This window comes from Nerophis lumbriciformis, linkage group LG19 (assembly GCF_033978685.3).
Source record: "Nerophis lumbriciformis linkage group LG19, RoL_Nlum_v2.1, whole genome shotgun sequence".
NCBI lineage: Eukaryota > Metazoa > Chordata > Actinopteri > Syngnathiformes > Syngnathidae > Nerophis > Nerophis lumbriciformis.
The window spans coordinates 15431298-15454172 of NC_084566.2; positions in this window are offsets into that span (position 1 = coordinate 15431298).

Genomic DNA, 22875 nt, shown 5'->3' on the forward strand with positions numbered 1-22875 from the left:
GCAAGGGATACAGTCCGTAAGCACACATGATTGTGCGTGCTGCTGGTCCACTAATAGTACTAACCTTTAACAGTTAATTTTACTCAATTTCATTAATTACTAGTTTCTATGTAACTGTTTTTATATTGTTTTACTTTCTTTTTTATTCAAGAAAATGTTTTTAATTTATTTATCTTCTTTTATTTTATGAATTTTTTTAAAAATGACCTTATCTTCACCATACCTGGTTGTCCAAATTAGGCATAATAATGTGTTAAAGTCCACGACTGTATATATCGGTATCGGTTGATATCGGTATCGGTAATTAAGAGTTGGACAATATCGAAATATCAAGTCTGCCATGATTAGAAAACACGCTCGCTTTTGTATCCGGAAGTAGGAACAAACAGTTGTTGCCAGACGTCAGAAATGCGCTGCTCTGGAAACACTGAAATCACAAAAATCACTACATTTAGATATACTTGCAGTGTGTATATAAAACGGTTGATGGTGGGGTTTGAAGTTGTCTTAGAGGACTTTGAATGTGTGTTCTTGTCTTTCATAATGATTTTGAACGATAAAAAAAAGAAAAGAAAAAGTGCAGTTCCCCTTTAAAGATGGTAAAAAATGCTTGGAAGATGTGGCTAATAGGAGTCATTGTTGTAGCCTTCAAAGCCCTCTAAAACAACTTCAAAACCCTTCATCAATGTTTTATATACACACTGCAAGTCTATATATATATATATATATATATATATATATATATATATATATATATATATATATATATATATATATATGTATATATATATATATATAATGTAGTAACAGACACGTTCATAACAATATGTAATATGTACAATATTTACTGTATTTTTATCACTTTAATCAATTCGGGGACTGACTTCTTCCGCTCATTTATTTCCGTTTCCATAGCAACACACGTCTGACTTTCGGCAACAAATGTGTGTTCCTACGTCCGGATACAAAACGCTTGAGTGTGTTCTAATCATGGCAGACTGGGTAACAGACAACGAAGACGACTATTTTCGGACAAATGAAGAGTCAAAACCTTATCTTTTTGAAGGCGAATGAGCGGAGGATGAACTGCAGCTTCGAGAAGCGAGCACGAAGGAAGGTTTAAACGTTGGCGCAGATGGAAGCCGTGACTTTGACGATGTAAATGTGCAACTTGGAGCAAGTTATTACAACATACTTGGCATGCTTACCCAAAATCATCTGGGTTTTTTGGCCTATTTTAGCTTCTTATTCTTAAGCCCCCCCTAAATAATTGGATCATTCCTCGTCCTGCGGGGATGATACTTGTAAGAAACTCAACTTTATTTGTCACCATGGAGGCGAGGAGTAGTGATTTAGAAGTAGCTAAAAAACACTGCCGACTGCGGGTGGACATTAGTCGCTAGCTAGCTAGCCATGTCTAGGCTTCTTCATGGGAGGCTTAAAAAGTCTTGGTGCTGGCTACATTTTTACGCAACTTTTGCAGCTCTCTTGGACGCTACGCTACCCTCGAGAGTTTTTTTTTCTGCCCATAAAAGTAAAATTCAGGTTTAGGGCTTTTCACAAAGCCCAAATAGCCACCAAATAACCTAATTAGACAGCCTCTATAACTCAGGGGTGTCAAACTCGTTTTAATTGAGGGCCATATCACAGTTATGTTCGCCCTCAGAGGGCCACTTCTAACAGTCAATGATATTATTACACAATTGCCTATGCATTTGATGATTGGGTTTTTTATGTACAATTATAAAAGAAAATGTTGATTTTACAGTAAAAAACTGACAGGTCAGTCGCAAGAATGTTACCGTAAAATTTACAATGTTTTTTTTAGCATGTTACTGTAAATGGAAAAAACAGTACCACTGTTTTTCACGGTCAAAGCTCAATTGATAGAATTCTACAGTGTTTTTTTTACTGTAAAAAAAACTGCATTTTTACAGTAAAATTCTGGCAATTTAGCTGCCGGATTTTACTGTATAAACGACAACTGTAGATTATACCATATATTATTATAACAGTAGCACCGTTTTTTACAGTAAAAGAAACTGGCAGCTCAGTTGCCATCATTTTATGGTCAAAAAACAGTGGTACTGTTTTTTCATGTACAGTAAAATGCTGTAAAACCACAGTACATTTCATAAAGTAACTGTAAAATCTATAGAATTTGACAATTTGATGAACAACTTGCTTTGTAATCTGAAGTCAAGCAGATAAAAAGTATTTATTCCTAGTTTAACAAAAACATTGTTTGAATGTATGATCATGTATTTGTTACATTATAATGTTTATGTTTAAAAAAAAATGTGATTGCATTGAGTACATGTATTTTTTTGTCAAAATGGAAAAAAATAATACATTAAGTAAGAAAATATAAAGCACTTTAATGACGCATATTATTTCCAGGCTTTCGAGGGCCAAATAAAATGACGTGGCGGGGCAGATCTGGCCCCCGGGCCTTGAGTTCGACACCTATGATCTAACTGGATCTCAGACCCAGTTGACCTCAATTGGTGGCATGATAGGTTCCATGTTGAAGCGCCTTCATGTTTAGCATTTTCACAATAAAGACGTTTGCCACATTGGCAATTGCTACAATATCCTATTTATTGCAGTCACTGTTTTTTTACCAACACTGCATTGAAACAAGAACCGTCTCATATGTGTGTAAAAACGATACAATACAACTGGTGTTCAATGAGCCGGATCCGGTCCCAAACTTAAAAATAAGCTAAGAAGTCTCTGAAAGTATTTTTCAAGAAACACGTATTTGCGTTATTTCAGACCACAAGGTCGTTTTTGCAACTATTCAAATAAAAAGTGTGAATTCCTCGAGTCTTATTATCGAACATACGCAAGTATTTGATGGAAGCTTGAAGCCTGCGAGGCAAAAAGGACATGGCTGTGAATTAAGAGCGCGCTTGTGTCCAGCAATTAACCTTGTGAACTGAAAAATATATCAGCTTGGAATGATTAAAAATATACTTTCCGAGTTCTGCCTCAGCGAGTGAGCGTTGACCTTGTCATGTTGCTCTGAACCCGTTTACAGTATGAAAGGAGTACATAGTGAGGGAGATGGTTTGAGTAAGGATGACGCACTTTAAACAGCCAATCAAATATAATTCTTTACGTCCTTGGCATTTACATGGCTTTCCTTTTGTCAAGCAGATCTCGTTTTCTGGAATTCATGCCATTCGGTTGATGTAAAACTGCACTTTTTTGGAGACATTTTGCCCCACATTTACAATTTTACCATTTTTGTACATTCTACATAGTAAACAAGGCAGGTAATGGGGATTCAACTATTTGTCTTAAAAAAGGGCTTAAAAAGGACCTGCATATTAGCCAACCTGTAGCGACATTGATAATGTACATTGTTATTGTAAGAGCTAACATTGAGGAACTACTTTTCTGGCGTAGTGAAGTAGGCTGACGCTAGCTACGAGACCTGATGTTACATTGGCTTTGAGTTAAGAAACGTTAATGCTCGGTTGGGGGTCAGCAAGCCGCATGCGGCTCTTTAGCGCCGCCCTAGTGGGTCCCTGGATCTCTTTCTGAGATGTGTGAAAATGGAAAAAGATGAATAAAAATAAAAATTGTTTTAATATATTTTCTGTAGGAGAACAAACACGACACAAACCTTCCTAATTGTTAAAAATCCCACTGTTTATGTTAAACATGCTTCACTGATGAGTATTTGGCAAGCACCGTTTTGTCCTACTAATTTCAGGGATACTTGAACTCATCGTAGTTTGTTTACATGTACAACTTTCTCCGACGCTGCCACAGAAAGACGTGTTTTATGCCACTCCTTTGTCTCAGTTTGTCCACCAAACGTTTTATGCTGTGTGTGAATGCACAGAGGTGAGCTTTGTTGATTTTGTTGATTTGCTGGAGTGCTTATCAGGCAATCCATGACTGCAAGCTAATCGATGCTAACATGCTATTTAGGCTAGCTGCATGTAAATAGTGCATCATTTATCCTCGTTTGTAGGTATATTTGAGCTCATTTAATTTCCTTTACTTATGTCCTCTGTTTATTTAATTTATATTTGCATGTCTCATGACACATTATCTGTATGTAATATTGGCTGCATTTCTTATTGTTGTTTGTGTGCCATCCTGAGCCAGTAATTTCCAGAAGTTATTTCATCCTGTGAGAAGCCTCCATTTTACTAATGATTTCAAACGTTGCAAAAATGTGTAGAATAAAAATTAAAATACAACATTTTTGCCAACGAAGATTTGCGTCAGCCTTCTATAGTAGGCTAATATAGCTAATATAGACACTTACATGATGTGTTGCCTTCATTATAACACTTATATAAGACTTTTAAAGTCATTTTGATAGTAGGCTAATATAGATCATATAGACACTTACATCATGTGTTGTCTTCATTATAACACTTATATAAGACTTTTAAAGTCATTTTGATAGTAGGCTAATACAGCTAATAGAGACACTTACATCATGTGTTGCTTTCATTATAACATTTATATAAGACTTTTAATTTTTTTACGGCTCCAGACATTTTTTTATATATATATTTGGTCCAATATGGCTCTTTTAAACATTTTGGGTTGCCGAGCACTGCACTAGGTTATAAATCATGCCTTTGACCTGTAGAGTAGAAAACGGTTGTGGCAATAAGCAGAAAAGTTGGTCACTCTACCGACAAAAAAATCAAAACTGAAACCATGGATATTGGCCGAAGATATCGCTAAGAAGACTCAGCATGAAACCTGCCCACTTGCTCAACATTTTATACTGTTATGTTAACTTTACCTGCTCAACCAGGAGCACAAGTCTTGTGCTGAAAGATACAGCCATCCCGCTTGGAGTCACTAGAGAAAAGCGCTATATAAATATAATTCACTTTACACTTCACATCCCATCAGTCGGCATCCAGTGAGAGCGGACATTGAAAGATACCGTTTTGGTATGTTTCGTAATTTGTCTAGCACTCGTGCTACATGATGTTTAGTGTTTCATGAGAGCTGGATCTGCCTAGCACCCAGCTTAAAAAATGTGTATCTTATCCTCTGTACAGTACAGGCCAAAAGTTTGGACCCACCTTCTCCTCATTCAATGTGTTTTCTTTATTTTCATGACTATTTACATTGTAGATTGCTTTGCACTTTTTTTTGGCATTCTCTCAATGAGCTTCAAGCACACCTGTTAAGTGAAAACCATTTCAGGTGACTACCTCTGAAGCTCATCAAGAGAATGCCAAGAGTGTGCAAAAAAGTACTCAGAGCAAAGAGTGGCTATTTTGAAGAAAAATATAGTACAAAACATGTTTTCCATTATTTCACCTTTTTTGTTAATTACATAACTCCATGTGTTCATTCATAGTTTTGATGCCTTCAGTGACAATCTACAATGTAAATAGTCATGAAAAAAAACAAAAAAAACGCATTGAATGAAATTTAAAAAATGCATTGAATGAGGCAAAACTTTTGTCCTGTACTGTATATTTATTTGGCTTAAAAAGATAAGGTTTTGGATCATCATTTGTCCCAAAGTAGTCGTTGGCTCTCACAAAGTCTGCCATGATTATAGGTTCAATGCGCTCTGTGAAATCAATGCCCCCAGGAAAGAAGTTACAGTAATGCTTAGAATTGACCAAAATACTGTAAATATTTAATGGTATCATTAAAGTGCCTGTTACATGTTTACAACATGTATATAAAACATTAGTGGAGATTTTTGTATGTTTTTAAAGGGCTTTAGAGGCAGAATAGTAAAATCCCCATTACCTGCCTCGTGCTAGCAGTTTTTCACTGTCGAGAATACACAAAAAAAAGTAAAGTCGTGTTCTTCTCTTACATCATTGCAGATGATAGGCATTCCTTTAAAATACTTATTTACCTTGAAATCGAGCATTGTTCATTCACGGTGATGCTAAAATGCAAAAAACCCTCAAGCACACCCTTTCCCTGCCATTTTCTCACTGTCCTCACAGCATGTACGCGGTCACGTGTGAGTTATGAACTGCATACATACATGCATACAGTAAAGCGTGTGTAGGTGTTTGGGGGGGTTAGGGGGTGGCGGTATAATCACTCCCAAGATGTTCTTCTGGTGCCCTGTCTTACTAATGCAGCCATTAAGAGGACTAATCGAGCCGGAGAATAATGATTTGCATGGAAGTGAATGCATAAAAACTTAATAGAATAAGGGATTTCCTCCAACCAGGATACAGAAACAGTTGTCAGGGTGTCTCGCGGGAATTGCGTCGGTTAATTTAAACAAACATTTACTGCGGATGAAACATTATTGTAACACTGTTGAAAACATTTAAAAGATTTGGTGAAAAATCACTGACTATCCTTGGGATTATTAATCTCTTACATCAACTGCTATTTTTGGTGAAATATTTTTAATAGGAGTGTTCTTAACTCCTGTTTCAATGCTAGACCGAGGAGTATTGGGAGTCAGCGTAGATACCGTAGTTGCATAACATTACAAAAGCTAATCTGTAACGTTTTACTTTTTCCAGACAGCAACTAGTCTGAGCTTTATGTGCCCATCACCATCATTTACTGTATTTTTCGAACTATAAGGCTCACTTAAAATTCTACTGAAACCCACTACTACCGACCACGCAGTCTGATAGTTTATATATCAATGATGAAATCTTAACATTGCAACACATGCCAATACGGCCGGGTTAGCTTACTAAAGTGCAATTTTAAATTTTGCGCGAAATATCCTGCTGAAAACGTCTCGGTATGATGACGTCAGCGCGTGACGTCACGAATTGTAGCGGACATTTTGGGACAGCATGGTGGCCAGCTATTAAGTCGTCTGTTTTCATCGCAAAATTCCACAGTATTCTGGACATCTGTGTTGGTGAATCTTTTGCAATTTGTTCAATGAACAATGGAGACAGCAAAGAAGAAAGCTGTAGGTGGGAAGCGGTGTATTGCGGCAGGTGTTGTGCCGGATAACGCACCCCCGCCGTAGAATGCACCCCCTGACTGTTTTGCCGGATAACACAGCCGGTGTTTCATTGTTTACATTCCCGGAAGATGACAGTCCAGCTTTACCATTGGCCTGTGGAGAACTGGGACAACAGAGACACATACCAGGAGGACTTTGAGTTGGATGCACAGACGCGGTACCGTGAGTACGCATGCAGCTGTGGCTTCCAAACTTTTGATCGCTTGCCCGTACGTGCGTGCCGCTATGTGCATGTCACGTACGTAACTTTGGGGACTTTGGGGAAATATATGTGCTATATGAACTTTGGGCAGGTGAACGGTACATTTGGGCTGTGGGATTGAGTGTGTTGTGCAGGTGTTTGAGTTGTATTGGCGGGTTATATGGACGGGAGGGGGGAGGTGTTTGTTATGCGGGATTAATTTGTGGCATATTAAATATAAGCCTGGTTGTGTTGTGGCTAATAGAGTATATATATGTCTTGTGTTTATTTACTGTTTTAGTCATTCCCAGCTGAATATCAGGTCCCACCCACCTCTCACAGCATTTTCCCTATCTGAATCGCTCCCACTGCCCTCTAGTCCTTCACTCTCACTTTCCTCATCCACGAATCTTTCATCCTCGCTCAAATTAATGGGGAAATTGTCGCTTTCTCGGTCCGAATCGCTCTCGCTGCTGGTGGCCATGATTGTAAACAATGTGCAGATGTGAGGAGCTCCACAACCTGTGACGTCACGCTACTCGTCTGCTACTTCCGGTACAGGCAAGGCTTTTTTATCAGCGACCAAAAGTTGCGAACTTTATCGTCAATGTTCTCTACTAAATCCTGTCAGCAAAAATATGGCAATATCGCGAAATGATCAAGTATGACACAAAGAATGGACCTGCTATCCCCGTTTAAATAAGAAAATCGCATTTCAGTAGGCCTTTAAAATCCTTTCATTTTCTCAAAATTCAACAGTTTTATTTGAAAGGGGGTGGGCCAAGCAAGGATTTAATTTATTTAGATTATTTTCCGGACTATAAACCACTACTTTTTTCCTACGCTTTGCATCCTGCGGCTTATAAAATGGTGGGGCTAATTCATGGAGTTTCTTCGCTTACGGCCAGAATGTTTTGTATTCAACAAACAATTTACATATAGCACGGACAGACAAACTGACAAGGTGTGTTATTGTGCTATGGCGCCATCTTTTGGACGAGTTTGCTCACTGCAAGTGCTGCGCGTGGAACATGTACTTCCTGTTTGCACCTTCAACCTTAAGTACATAACGTTTTGTCTATTTGTCTGCTCGAAAGGATTCTTCATCACGCCAAGCAACGTTTGTCAGTTTTACAATACAACTAAAACAATTCATACTTACTAAACCGTCCCATGTGTGATGTGTGTAGGAGTGTTTTCATGCATATTTGTACGTGCTATTGTGATGTAAGCAAGCTAGCACATATGCTAACACGTTTATGAGTTTCTGCGTTAGTATTACCTTACAATGGCATTCTTTTTGTATTATTTCAGTTTTGTAAATTCACCGAAATATCACAGTGACGTTATTGAGTCTATTTAGCTGAGTGGGTCCATGACAATGACTTGTGTTTTGTTTGATCAGCTGTTTTACTGCCATGTGACAGGCACCATTTGGAAACAATTAAGGTATTTTATAAATAAACATTTATAAAATATTTCGTACGGTATGTACCTGCGGCTTATAGTCTGGTGCAAATAATATATGTAAAAATATTCACTTCTTCTCAAATTTGATGGCTGCGGCTTAAATAGTGGTGCATCCTATAGCCCGTGAATTAATTTCAATGGGCAAAGCTAGTTTGAGATACGTGTGTTTTGAGCTACGAGCTCGGTCATGGAGACAATTAAAGTTAAAAGCTACCACCATTAGTACCAGACAGACTTTCCTGCAGGATATCTTACACTCTTGCATTTCATGTTTAATTATTCATCACACTGTAGGCATTTTAATAAGAATGCTGTCAACAACAGAAAAAACAAAAACAAAATCGGAGCCAAATATTTATACTTAGATGTTCCGTTAGAGATCAAGAGGCTAAAAACTTGAGCGAGCTGAATGTCGGCGTTTAAAAAGTGCACAAAACTTCACATGTCAGAATGCTTATGATTTATGAAGCCTTCACAGGGCTGGTCCGGTATAGTTCATGACAGCTGGCAAAGCCATTAATCATGTGATGTGTATCACACACTTCCCATGGGGCGGATCTACTGTCATTGATCATTTTTATGTCAACACTATTGGGACAGACACACGGCCTGCAGACATTATTCCTTAAATAAAGATGACGTGCCGTTGCGACGATTGTGATTTGTGGCTTGGGCAGGTTTGTGACAACGCGGTCCTTTAGAGACTGAGTCACCTCTGCTGCTTCCTGACTGGAAATGTGAGGTCCCATTTTGAAACCGTATGTATGTTCAAAATAAACAGATACCAGAACCACCTGTGAGTACCATATTTTCCAGACCATAACGCGCACCGGATTATAAAGGCGCACTGCCGATGAATGGTCTATTTTTGATCTTTTTTCATATATGAAGCGCACCAGATTATAAGGCGTATTAAAGGGTCATATTAAATATATATTTTTCAAAATGTAAAACACTTCCTTGTGGTCTACATAACATGTTTATAACCTGGTCCCTACACACCGGAGCTCTGGTAAAAAGAGCTCAGCAGCGTATGCACTTTTTGCGTCGGATGAAAAGAGCACAGCTCCCTCCCCCCCATTCTCTCTACAGAGGTACTATAGAGAGCCTGCTGACCACCAGCATCTCTGTCTGGACTGGAGCCTGCAATGCCTCGGACTGGAAGTCTCTCCAGAGAGTGGTGAGGACGGCGGAAAAGATCATCAGGACTTCTCTTCCTCCTATCCAGGAGATTGCAAAAAGCCGCTGCCTGACCAGGGCTCAGAAAATCTGCAAAGACTCCTCCCACCCCCACCAAGGACTGTTTTCACTGCTGGACTCTAGAAAGAGGTTCCGCAGCCTCCGAAGCAGAACCTCCAGGTTCTGTAACAGCTTCTTCCATCAGGCTGTAAGACTCTTGAACGCATCATAATTAAATTATCCCCCCACCCCAAAATGGATTAACTCGCTGGAATAAAAAAGACAATATAACATACATCCATAAACGTGGACGCATGTGAAATAGTGCAATATATTTATCTGTACAGTAATCTATTTATTTATTTATATATATTTATTTATTTCATATATATATTTATATATTATTTATATTTATATATATATTTATTACTTTATATATGCACCTTATTGCTTTTTTATCCTGCACTACCATGAGCTTATGTAACGAAATTTCATTCTTATCTGTGCTGTAAAGTTCAAATTTGAATGACAATAAAAAGGAAGTCTAAGTCTATGTAATGGTGGTTCTTTGGTCAAAATGTTGCATAGATTATGTTTTACAGACCATCTTCAAGCCGCTTTCAGAGTCGCTTCAGGATTCGCCGTTTTGTGGGTGGTCTTATTTACGAGGCTCACCTTCAACAGCGTCTTCTCCCCATCATCTTTGTTGTAGCGGTGTAGCGTGCAAGGACGGGAGTGGAAGAAGTGTCAAAAGATGGAGCTAACTGTTTTAATGACATTCAGACTTTACTTCAATCAATAACGGAGCAGCATCTTCTCATCCGCGGCTCACTAGTGCAACAACAACGCCGAAAATGTGTTCCGTAAAAAAACGTCCGACTGGAACTCTCTAATAACTAAAGTTCCTTGGGTGAAATATGTAAACTCACTGTGCCGGTATGTTTTAGCGCTTTCATGGCGAGTTTACTGACAGATCTAAGTAAGAACTTTACACTACTTTATATTAGAAATGGCAACAGCGGAGGATGAATGTCCCATAACAAGATAGAGAAAAAGAAGAAGCTTATCGACTACGGTGTCAGAACAGACTACAAAGGCGGATGCGCACAATTTTTCAGGATTCATGCAGATCCCAAATACAGATCAGCAGGTACCAGAAGGTAAGAAAAGTTGGTTTTGCATAATATTGCGAAACAAAACACCAGATAATGTCTTACCTTATACACACATCATAGTAATACTCATATGTTGAAGCACATCAAGCTTCATAGCTTACCAAAGTCGTACTAAAACATTTTGTTAGATTTTTGAGCACCATGTGTAATGTTCTATATTTTTAATGGAACATATACAATGTAGGTTTTTACTTGAGTCATATTGCCATCATAGTGCAGTCTACACATATCTCTTATGTTTGACTGCCATTTACTGGTCACACTTATCATTACACCATGTACCAAATAAAATTGCTTTGAGGTCGGTAAGCAAAACCAGAATTATTATGTACATTAAGCGCACCGGGTTATACGGCGCACAGTCGAGTTTTGAGAAAAAATAAGGATTTTAAGTGTGCCTAATAGTCCGGAAAATATGGTACATTACAGGAGTCGTGTTAATTCTGTCTCAGATCAACCTGGATGTTGGTTGATTTTTAGATATAAAAAAATAAACAGTTTGTGCTTTCATCTTAATTGCAAATGAGACAATGTCATTGATTAGATGACAACCTGTCATTCATTCTTTTTTGAGCGTTCAATCACGCATGCTAACGATGGTCCCTTTTGGGTCATCTTCTTATGGATCAGGGCATCTACGCTGACTTCTAAGTCAAATCATTGGTACATCTGCTTATAATCAAGGCAGCATTCAACCTTGGATCTCCTTCTGTACTATGCAGGCTATATTGGTGGACCAGCCTGGATGGAGTATACTGTTTTGACTCAATGTTATTTTTCCCCAGGGAAAAAGGTCACAAAATGTTTTTATCCGGGATCAGAGAGTTATACATCCAAACAACCAATGCCGTATAGCAACTTCACAAACAAGTCAAGAGCTTTTTTTCCTGCCACTCCCACACACCGGTGACATGGAGCAACGCAGCTACGACACAAAAACACGGTGGAGGGGAAAAGGCGTTTTAAAAAAGCTGGGCGATTTAGAAACAGCGAAGGAATTTTGAAGCTAATTTTGTGATGATCCGTTGCCCTTAGTTCTGTTTCAGCACCCCGGGTTTTTTTTTTTTTTTTTTTTTTTGGTTGCCATGGGTGCTGATTATTTTCACCTGCCTCTGATTAGTGTTCAGGACACTCAACTGCTCCCGGGCACTAATCAGAGAGCTATTTATTCCTGACTTTCGCCACACTCGGTTTGGCTGTTTAGTTTGCTTTACGCAACCATTTACGATTGGTGCTTTTTGCATTCGTGTTCTTGTTTTCGATGCTAAGCCTTTCCATAGTTTTGCTATAGCTTTCCGCACGCTTTTCCTGTATTTTTGCATACTTGATTTGATATATGAAAATAAATCATCTTTCTTACCTACACGCTGATTCCAGGGATCCGTCTGCATCTCGGGGAAACGATCCGCACATTAACAATCGACCCGACCGTAACAAGTTTTAAGATAATGGTGAAAAATGAAGCAAAGATCTTCAAACAACTGGGGAGCAGCAACAATTTTTGATATTGTTGTATTTTTGCAATATACTGGTTGTTATTTAATTGATATTAAAACATAATTAATGTATCTTTAAATAGTGCAACCAAGCATTTAGAACAATAAGCGATTAAATAATTATGAACAATAAATCAATTATTTAATCTGAAAAAATGCTACAAAGAGCCATAAACTTGAGGTATTTTCATTTAAATACATAAAATTAAAAGATTGATATATACAGTAAACTCTTGTTTATCGCTGTTGATCAGTTTCGGGCTTGACTATGGTAAATTCAGTTAAATAGGAATAGAGCAAAAATATATATATATTTACAACCTTCTAAATATGTATTTTTTTCTAACAGAGAGTCCTCTAGACATGAAATAGCACCCACACAGTCACCTTAACACACTAATTCGACAAAAATAATGCTGCCTGAGGCTGAGCCAATCAGTGGCCACGATACTGAACAGTGTGCTCTGATTGGTTTGGTCTCATCTAGTGGCCAATATTACTGTGGTATTTATATATTTTTTTGTTTACGTTTGAAAGTGCTTAATTCCGGCCCAAAAAATGTAAAATATGCTTTAAAAAAATACATCTGTGATAGAGTAAAGCCGTAAATTTTGAAGCGTGATGTGGCGAGGGACGACTAACCTACAAAAAGTGGCTTTATGAAGCCCTGTAGTGTTTCTACCAGACTTAAAAATCTTGGCCATTTACTAAAATATCAGATTAATATAATATGATGATGTTAACATGTTACACAAAAAAGGTAAAAACACTTCTGAGAAACACAAAAGCAAATATTGACTGTTAAAATTGTTGCTTTTGTTTGCCTGAAATATAAAATGAATAAAACAGGTTCATTAACCACAGTAAATTACAGTAGAACAAATAAAGTGATGATGAAACATCAAGTCATCACTTCTAGTAGAATAGAGGATAAAGTCCCCACGCTGACATCATGCCAGTCATTTCTTCTATTAGGAGGCCAAGTAGTTTTCATCGGCTGTGAGTGGAAGATATGGTCTCAGTGGCCAGAATCAGAGTGTTTTCCTCCACTTTAGTTTAGTGAAGAGCTGATGCCATTTGCTAACATCTTTGCTGCTACTGTTAGCTGTGGCTGCAGTGCGACTGGGTGGTTGAGCCTTTTCGATGGTAAACAAACGGCATCTTACAAAGAAGAAAAATCACACCACCTTTACCAAATGTGCTGTCCGAGCATTTTTTAAAAAGGCACAATTCACATTACCATTGGATCACCAACTGGTAACAGTAGTGGAGCAGTGGAGATTGCTGTAAGGCTGCAAGGGAAGCTCGAGTTTCCCCTAAAATATAAAAAAGTGGTCAAATACGTACTTTTGTGTTCACATTTCATTAACTAAATATGCCAGAGTTCAACTTTTGTTCAGAATCAGCTACTTTTGTAACAGCTGACGCAACTTTCTTCTTGTTCATTCTCGTAGTGTCACAATGCATTAGGACGAGGCAAGTTTATTTGTATATTTGTACACAAGGCAATTATGTCATAATCTGGCGTTTCACACATGATACATATTTTCTTCCTGACTACTTAAGTGCTGTAGTACATTAACTTTCAGTCGTATTCATCTCCTCTGCTTTGGCTCCACTCACGCTTCTTGTTCCTGTGGATCTGTCAGTTAGCCGTGTAGTGCTAACTGTTTCCTCTCCTCGCAATCTGTGTGCATCCTTGGTTATTTTCCTCACTCCTTTTTGAGTGCGCTTTCTGTTATTATTCTTATTTCCTTACCTGCGTTGGGGTTTTAGTCCGGCTTAAGCCGATCATGAAAAATTCTAAGTTCTATAAATAAAGTTGGTATGGTATGGTATGAAAATTAAAAGAAGGCAAAACATAAAATTTGAAATAATCATAATTGAAGTTAATATCATAGAATAGTCTTTATAAATACAATCTTAATTCAAATTAAAAGCACAGTGTAGATAATTACTTTCAGTTGTCATACGCACAATTACAAAAGTTTCAGCCTAGATTTGAACATTGCCAACCTTGAAGCCTGTCTCACATTTTTTGAAAAACTATTCCAGGTTTTAGGCGCATTCATTTGTAATGCAACCTCACCATGTTCGGTCCTGACTTTGGGCATCAGCAGGAGACCACTCCTTGAGGTTCGCAGAGCTCAAGATGGTTCGTTACCATGAATTGATTAACGTGGACCCCGACTTAAACAAGTTGAAAAACTTATTCGGGTGTTACCATTTGGTGGTCAATTGTACGGAATATGTACTGTACTGTGCAATCTACTAATAAAAGTTTCAATCAATCAAAAAATGTATGGCTCTAACAGAGATGTACTTTGGCACAAGTCTATGAAAAGACAGCTCTGTTTTAAAGTCTATCTCTGAGCAACAGAAAAGCCATTGCAGTGACCTAAGCACTGGAATCATATGGTTGTATGTCCTAGTTCTAGTCAGGATATAGCAGCAGCATTTTGCAGAGGTGGGACCAAGTCATTGCTTTGCAAGTCACAAGTAAGTCTCAAGTCTTTACCCTCAAGTCTCGAGTCAAGTCCCGAGTCAAGACAGGGCAAGTCCGAGTCAAGTCCAAAGTCAAGACTGGAAAGTCTCAAGTCAAGTCCCAAGTCCTGCATTTTAAGTTTCGAGTCCTTTCAAGTCATTTAACCACAGACTAATATATTTACACAGATTGTGTATGCTTTTAAAACGCTGTATTTATTTATTAAAACAAGTGCATTTGAAATTGCAGGGAAAAAGATAGTGCTGACATTGCACTTCAAAATAGCACTATTAACCAGTCATTTTAAACATGTAACTCATTCCTTTACAGAATAAACACATTTGAAAAAAACAAGTGCAACTGTACTTAACGTTACGTTACTGTGTGTGATACATTGACTAACGTAATGTTACTGTGTGTGATACATTGACTAACGTAATGTTACTGTGTGTGATACATTGACTAACGTAATGTTACTGTGTGTGATACATTGACTAACGTAATGTTAAAGTTAAAGTACCAATGATTGTCACATACACACTAGGTGTGGCGAAATTTGTCCTCTGCATTTGACCCATCCCCTTGTTCACCCCCTGGGAGGTGAGAGGAGCAGTGGGCAGCAGCGGTGCCGCGCCCGGGAATCATTTTTGGTGATTTAACCCCCAATTCCAACCCTTGATGCTGAGTGCCAAGCAGGGAGGTAATGGGTCCCATTTTTTTATAGTCTTTGGTATGACTCGGCCGGGGTTTGAACTCACAACCTACCGATCTCAGGGCGGACACAACCACTAGGCCGCTGAGTAGGTTAGAGTGTTACTGTGTGTGATACATTGACTAACGTAATGTTACTGTGTGTGATACATTGACTAAAGTAATGTTACTGTGTGTGATACATTGACTAACGTAACGTTATGTATAGGTACCTCATGAAACCCTGCTTAAAAAAAAATCACTTGACAAAAAGTATGAATAAGGTAGCAAACTGCAGTGGACGCAACAGATTGCCGTGTTTGCAATTACGTTATAACCATAGACATCTTATAAGTAGACGCAGCATTGGTTGCTGTGACGTGAGCAATTTGCCCGCCATCTTGAAGTGCTGATGAGGAGCCGGCGAGCAGCCTAAACTGACAGTTGACAGGTAGAAAACAAAGATGGTGTTCAGCGTTTTCCTGCTCAAATGAGCAGACTGTTGAAAATAGGAATCGGGGGATTACTTTTCACAAGTAAGATTTAACATTAACGTACTATTGGTTGTATTTTATGAAAATAATATTACCACAGAGTTGAGAAGCATCAAAGATCTTCAATATTTGTATGTGAAAATCACAAAGAAATCTTCTGGGGGAGGATGACCCCCCTACAGGGGTTTGGTTTACAAACTTTCAGCCCCACCTAAAACAAAATTCACCAGCCACTACTGATTATGATGCATTCTCATTTTAGGCAAAGTATAAGACAATACTTTCTTAACAGTATAATTGTAACCAGGAATCAGTCTTCAAGTAACAATATTCAAATACTAACATTGTTGGGTTAAACAGAATTTGGTTTTATTCTGAATCCAGTGAAACAGATTGGTGGTTTTAGCTGATATGAAGACTTTCAGGTGTTTATATATGTTTAAGTATTTGGCAGACGCTTTTATCCAAAGCGACTTACATAAAATAATACATATAAAACAATCACTGCAAACATTATCATTTAAGGGAAGAATGTAATAGAAAATATCAATACAAAGTGTCAAGACAGAATAAACTCTCTGCTGCTGAAGCAACAGAGATACAGTCTATAGGTCCCTAAGATATATAGATATCTAATGTATTCATACATTGTTTATGTAGGATACACGCATATGTATATATAACCTAATCATATTGTTTCTTCAACTTAAAAATAGTTTACCGTTTTTTTTCCCCTTCTCTGGGATTATATTCCCAGTTTTGATCTCGGACGTCTGGTCACTTATAGCGTATAAGAATATTATATTACTGTTAAGCAAACTATGAATAATAAAACACGCCAAAACATGTGTCTGTTATCATAGCTACACGTATGACAAAAAAGGGGGTGAAAATCAGTGGTATTCAGTGAGGTAAAATGAATTAAATGCGCTGACAGTTCATTGCTCCTGCCAAATGAATTGCACTGAGTGGAGCGGATCACCACTCCAAGATGGCGGCCACGCGCCTCGTCTGCGCCAGTAGGCAGTAGCGCTCTATGCTGCGTCTACTTATAAGATGTCTATGGTTATAACGTTAGCAGTGAGTTTGCAGCCTCACTGATTTAACTACACAGCAAATAAAAGTCACGTTACTTAGCCAATAAACGTTTTCTTACATTCAAAACTTACCCTTCTTTGTGCAACTTCAAATGTCGAACGAAGTTGGAAGTTGTTGCGTCTCCGTCTGTAATATTCGAACTGCGTGATTTGTATACGGCAATTCATTTTTTGTTGACCAAGTCGTAGTTTTTATACCCGAACGAAACCAACTTTAACATAATTGTTTATCACTGGCACGTTGTTGGACAACTCTTGTTCATTGGTTGTCCTGCAATTTGATTGGATGAATGCTGCGTGATGAAAACAACGTAAATCTAATTTGATTGGCTGTTGTACTGACAGCACACCAGCTGACAGGAATAACACGCTGATAGACAGACGAAGAAAATGAAAAATACGGAGCGCTCCCAAATAACTTTTTAAGCTTTGGATTTTGGGGAAAGCTAGTGGCAAGTCATGTCAAGTCATGTCAAGTCAAAAGGCTCAAGTGCAAGTCTCTTTACATTTTGTCAAGTCGAGTCTAAAGTCATCAAATTCATGACTCGAGTCTGAGTCGAGTCCAAGTCATGTGACTCGAGTCCACACCTCTGGCATTTTGAATGTAATGCAGCTGCTTCACACTCGCTTAGAGAGCCCAGTGAAAAAGGGCCATTCGGGCCTGTACAGTGCATCAAATTTACTCGCATTTGGGACTAAAATTTTATAAAAGTGGCACTCGTGCAAATCCGAATTTCAACTCTCAGAACCAAGACTGAGGCTTTTTCTGCATCTGTCTTCAGGTGGATATCATTTGTCGCCTTGATCAGAGTCTTTTCAGTGCTTCGGTGGGGCCTAAAGTCTGATTGGAAAGTGTCAAACACTTAGTTATACACGTGAAAGTCACTAAGCTGTTGGTGTACAACTTTTTTTCATTAAACAGTGTAGCACGGTGATAGAGGGGTTAGTACGTCTGCCTCACAATACGAAGGTCCTGGGTTCGATCCTGGGGTAATAATTAAATGTAAATAATCAAGTGTATATACTTGTTCTTATGCTTTCTGAACTCACTATGTTCACTGCTCGCTGTACATATCATACGAAGTGAGACCTACACTGTTTCAATGGCCATTTCTCAGATGATATAATTGTTTATGACTGAAGTGCTGATATCAACCAAACCTAAACCCCCCTCCGCCGCCACATCCCCCGCCCCAACCCCCTCCACATCCCACCCCCCGGATTGTAAATAATTTAAATAATTCAATGTATGTACTCTGATGATTAACTTGTGTGATGACTGTATTATGCTGATAGCATATATTTGTACCATAAATTGATTAACGTGGACCCCGACTTAAACAAGTTGAAAAACTTATTCGGGTGTTACCATTTAGTGGTCAATTGTACGGAATATGTACTGTACTGAGCAATCTACTAATAAAAGTTTGAATCAATCAATCAAACCGCCCTATTGCAGCTGAGGTAGGCTCCAGCGACCCCCGCGACCCCGAAAGGGACAAGCGGTAGAAAATGGATGGAGTGTTGAAGCCGAGCGTCCATTGACTTCAATGGGGGAGTATAGAGTGGGTTGTTCCACAGCAGCCCAACTAGACAATCATTGGATAAATGCTCGGCTTTGTCCTGCCCACATATGCCGAGCATCTCTGAAAGTAAGTGAGTGAGCTCGGCCTCAGCTGTCCTGGACGCTTGGATAAAGCATGATGATTGAGGCTAAAATCCCTTGAATCAGCGATTATGAAAAATAAACTACTGTCGGAGCATTTTTCAAGTTTCATTCCATTGTTCCGTGTTGACATTGAGAATTTTACAGTCCAGTAAATGGCGTTCTCTTTGTAACATTTATTTACATTTGACCTTTTTTGTATGTTTTTGGACGCGTATCCCTGTTTAGAGTAGCTGAAAAGAAGCTTCCCCTAATTGAAAGACCAGCAGCCGCAAGCATAAACACAATGGCAGCCAAAGAATATCCACCTCAGAGTGTGACTGACCATTGTCAAGCACAGGAAGAGACAGCGGAAAACTTGCAGAGTTGCAGCCATAAACAGACCGTAACTTTAAAGATGAACAATTAGATTAACACATTAAAAAGTATAATGACTATAAAACAGTATCTTCCACACTTTGAAAGAGCTATCCATGCATTTGTGGCGTCACGCCTGGATCACTGCAATTCGTTGTACCGAGGCCTGGATCAGAGCTCTCTGCAGCAGCTGCAGAGCTTGCAGAACTCTGCTGTTCGTCTTTTAACTAAAACCAAACGACGTGAGCACATAACCCGTGTACTGGCTTCCCTTCATTAGCTCCCAGTTACTTTTAGAGTTACTTATTGTTTTTAAATGCTTACAACGAGAAGCCCCGCCCTATCTTATTGAGCTGCTGCAGCCTTATTGTCCCAGCAGGACCCTGAGGTCTTCAGACCAGCTCCTCCTGGCTGTCCCAAAAACTATAGGCTAAAAGACAGAGGAGATCGAGCCTTTTCAGTGGCAGGCTCCAGACTATAGAACATGACCTTCCATTATCTATTAGGTCCTCCCAGTCTCTGAGCCAATTTAAATCTAGGTTAAAAACATGTTTTTACTCCCTGGCGTTCGAATCCAGTTAGACAGGATATCTTGGTTGTTTTAATTTTGTTGTTGTATTTATTTATTACATTTTAGTATTGTAGGTGATATATTCTGCAGTTCTTTTAAGGTATATTTTACTTCTATAATGTATGCATCCTTCCGTGTTACCATGTAAATGTGACACTATGTGCACCTTTTCTTATGTCTGTCTGCATAGCACTTTGGCCAACTGGGGTTGTTTTCAAATGTGCTACATAAATAATAATAATAATAATAATACATTTTATTTATAAGGCGCCTTTCTGGGCACTCAAGGACACCGTACAAAGTCAAAACAATAAAATCAACTTGGATAAAAACAACAACAACAACAAAGATAGAGAAGATAAAATGATTACAATGAATAAGCTTTCAGGAATAGGTGTGTTTTGAGTCTTGATTTGAAGACTTAAATACCGTATTTTCGACCATAGGGCGCACCGGATTATAAGGTGCACTGCCGATGAGCGGGTCTATTCAGATCTATTTTCATACAAAAGGCGCACCAGATTATAAGGCGCATTAAAAGGGTCATATTGTGATTTGTTTCTAAATGTAAAACACTATCTTGTGGTCTACATAACATGTGATGACGGTTCTTTGGTCAAAATGTTGCATAGATTATGTTTTACAGATCATCTTCTAGTCGCTTTCTGAGCGTCTCTTCAGGATGCGCCGTTTTGTGGGCGGTCTTATTTACGTGGCTCACCTTCGACAGCGTCTTCTCCCCGTCATCTTTGTTGTAGCGGTGTAGCGTGCAAGGACGGGAGTGTGTAAGAAATGTCAAAAGATGGCGCTAACTGTTTTAATGACATTCAGACTTTACTTAAATTAATAACAGAGCAGCATCTTCTCATCCGTGGCTCAATTATGCAACATCAACGCCGGAAATGTGTCCCGTGAAAAAACGTCCGCCCGAAACCCTCTGATAACTAAAGTTCCGTGGGTGAATTATGTAAACCCACTACAGTTTTTAGCTATTTGATACCTAGTCTACTGACAGATAAAAGTAAGAACGTTATGCTATTTTACATTAGAAATGGCAACAGCGGAAGATGAATGCCACATAAGAAGGGAGAGAAAAAGAAGAAGCAGATGACTACGGTGTCGCCACGGACTAAAATGGCGGACGCGCGCACATTTTCAGGATTTATGCAGATCCCAAATACAGATCAGCAGGTACCTGAAGGTAAGAAAAGTTGGTTTTGCATAATATTGCGAAACAAAATGCAAGATAATAATGTCTTACCTTATACACACACCATAATAATACTCGTATGTTGAAGCACAGTACAATCCATCAAGCGGTGCGGCTTCATAGCTTACCAAAGTCGTACTAAAACATTTTAATAAGATTTTTGAGCGCCGTGTGTAATGTTCTATATTTCCAATGGAACATATTGGTGTTGTTTACTTTTGTCATATTGCAGTCTACAGGAATCTCTTATGTGTGACTGCCATCATATTGCAGTCTACACGTATCTCTTATGTGTGACTGCCATCTACTGGTCACACTTATCATTTCACCATGTACCAAATAAAATAGCTTAGAGGTCGGTAAGCACAACCAAAATTATTCCGTACATTAGGCACACCAGGTTATAAAGCGCACTGTCGAGTTTTGAGAAAATTAAAGGATTTTAAGTGTGCCTTATAGTCCAAAAAATATGGTATTTCCTACATTTTAGTATTTAGGTGATATAGTCTGCACTTCTTCTAAGGCAGTGATCCTCAACAGGCGGACCGCGGTCCATGTCCGGACCCAGCGACGTGTCCGTCCGGACCCAGCACGAATTATAGTAAAAAAAAATAAAAAATTAAAAAAAAAAATGTTTTTTTTATTATTATAATTATAATTATTATAAAAAAATATAATAATTGTATTCATCTGTGAGTTATCGCTAGCGCAAGTCAACGTTCTTTGTTGTTTTTAGTCAAATATCTCCACGTTTCGTTTACACTTCTCGTGTCTCACTCACTCCGTCTCTCTCTCTCTCTCTCTCTCTCTCTCTCTCTCTCTCTCTCTCTCTCTCTCTCTCTCTCTCTCTCTGAGAGAGAAAGAGAGAGAGACGGAGTGAGAGCGAGAGAACGCCACTCTGATTGGCTAATTCCGGGGTATGGGTTGTCATCTCTTTCACAACGACGCGCTGATATGCTGTTACCACCTGGGTCATGTGCACAGTGCATGTGTAGCCGGGACGGGTCTGCAGGGTCCCGACTACGCTGTTGTGTGTGTAGTACTCTGCGTTCATTCAATGACATGGGACACGGGGCTGGTTCAACTTCTCACATTCACTTTTATTCCTGCATGACGGTGACATGAAACACAAAGTGAGTGCAATGGTCATCTCCTCTCCACATAACTCCTCTCCCAGCGAGGGACAGCAGACTTGAGGGAAAGGAAGCTACGCACCGTCCGTCATATCCTCAAACTTTCAAAATAAAAGCTCAGATTTGTAAATATAAAAGAAATACAAAAATAAATCCACAAAAACTTGAATTATATTACTGATAATCCATATTTAAAGTAAAAAGAAACTAAAACACATCATGTGATGGATTTTGGTGAAATTAATAACAAAAATATAATATAAAAAAATACCAAAATATGCTGTTTCCTTTTTCTATCTGTTACACATGGAACCTTTCGCTGCAGGCACACAGTTGTCTCGTATCGCTACTTCGCTAACTGTTCACTTGTCAGTCACTGAATGTGAATCAAATCACAATGGCATGCTCCAAGTTGGCTCAGGCTGGTAAAAGAAAGGTGGACAGGGAAAACCGACGTTTCAAGGAAGAATGGACAGAGCAATATGTTTTCATCCTACCTACTGCAAGTACCAGACCAATGTGTCTACTATGCAACACTACTGTTGCTCTGGTGAAAAGTGAAAATCTGAAACGTCACTATCTGAAAGAGCACCGCGAATTTGAAGAGACATTTCCTCATGATTCAGAGCTAAGAAAAAAAGAAATCACGAGGCTGAAAAAGCCATATGAAACATCAAGCAAGATTTTTGTTAAATCTATGACACAACAAC